This window comes from Capsicum annuum, unplaced genomic scaffold (genome assembly GCF_002878395.1).
Source record: "Capsicum annuum cultivar UCD-10X-F1 unplaced genomic scaffold, UCD10Xv1.1 ctg1489, whole genome shotgun sequence".
NCBI classification, from domain to species: Eukaryota; Viridiplantae; Streptophyta; class Magnoliopsida; order Solanales; family Solanaceae; genus Capsicum; species Capsicum annuum.
The window spans coordinates 3,775,332-3,776,818 of record NW_025820303.1 but is presented as its reverse complement, the minus strand read 5'-3'; the positions used below and the strand labels follow the sequence as shown (position 1 = coordinate 3,776,818).

At 38.1% G+C, this 1,487-nt stretch overlaps 1 non-coding gene across 1 annotated transcript; it reads right to left on the bottom strand.

The window, feature by feature from the left end:
- Nucleotides 1-212: 212 nt before the first annotated feature.
- LOC124890267 lies at nt 213-319 on the bottom strand. Its single transcript, XR_007049057.1, has one exon. It is a non-coding gene; the product is annotated as a small nucleolar RNA R71 (small nucleolar RNA).
- Nucleotides 320-1,487: the final 1,168 nt, after the last annotated feature.

Sequence of the window (1,487 nt, the reverse complement as noted above, 5' to 3'; positions counted from 1 at the left end):
TGCAGCAGCACTTACAAACCTTCCTGGACATAAGCGATACATATATTCTTGAAGATGTGAATACTGATTATGTTAGATTGACACTCTTTCCTTTTTCTCTACTGGGAGAAGCAAAAAGATGGCTACTTACTGAACCACACCAATCCATCACTACATGGGAAGATTGTGCTCGAAGGTTTCTCATTCGATTTTTTCCATCTTAGAAAATTGCACGATTAAGGATTGAGATATTGAGTTTCAGACAGAAAGATGGAGAGAATCTCTACCAAGCTTGGGAGAGATTCAAGGGCATGCTCAAAAATTGTCCTCATCACCATCAATCGAATGATGTTTTGGTGCATACATTTATAGAAGGCCTTGAGTCTAATACAAAGATTCTCTTAGATTCAGCAGCAGGGGGTCAAGCTTTGGAGAAAACATATGAAGAATTATATACCTTGCTGAATCAAATTGCACAAAGGAATCCTGATTGGCATGCAGACTCAATGAATGATCCCAAGAAGGTTTCAGGGGTTTTGGAGATTGATCAATTCACTGTGTTACAAGAACAGATTGCAGTAATGCAGAACCATATAACTTCTTAGCTCAACAACTTAATATTAGGTACAACACAACCAGCATCCAACGAATGTAATTCAACAGGTATATTTATAGTGTGAAGTTTGCGGAAGTGGTGAGCATAAAGCAGATGCATATTCTTTTAATCTAGATTCAGTCAACTACATGGGGAATCCAAATTATCAGGTTCAATAGAATTTGGCAGTACATATAATCCAAATTGGAGGAACAACCTTAATTTCTCATGGGGTGGGAATCAGGCACAGAATATAATCAGTATAAAAGACTAGTGAAATCAAATCCATTAGTAATATGGAGGAGATGCTTAAGCAGTTTATGGCTTAACAAGCACAGTTTGCGGTGGACATGAAGGCTTAACAGGCACAGTTTATAGCTGAGTTGAAGAGTCAACAATTGATCACAAGAAATCTGGAGTTGCAGTTAGGTCAAATCTTAGGATCGCAGAATACAAGGCCACAAGGAGCATTGCCTAGCGACATTGAGGCTAATTCTAAACAGGAGAATGTAGTTACAATGAAGAGTGGGTTGTATACTAAGAAGATGGTTCAGGAGCAGGATAATCCCGTGTTCACTGATGATAGTTTGCAAGAGAATGTAGAAGAGATTCATGTAAGGAAGAAAACTATCCCCTTACCCTTTCCTCAAAGGGGAAGAAAGAATTAAGAGGAAGCCACTTTTAAGAAGTTTTTAGATCTTCTGAAACAAGTCCAAGTAAACCTTCCTCTTGTTGACATTCTGCAGAGTATGCCAAAATATGCTAAATACTTAAAGGATATTGTTGCCAATAAGAATCGGTTGACTGAATATGCTACAGTTGCACTTACTCAAGAGTTCACGTCTAAAATTCAAAATAAACTGCCCATAAAATTGAAGGATCCAGGGAGTTTCACCTTGTAGATTACCCTTGG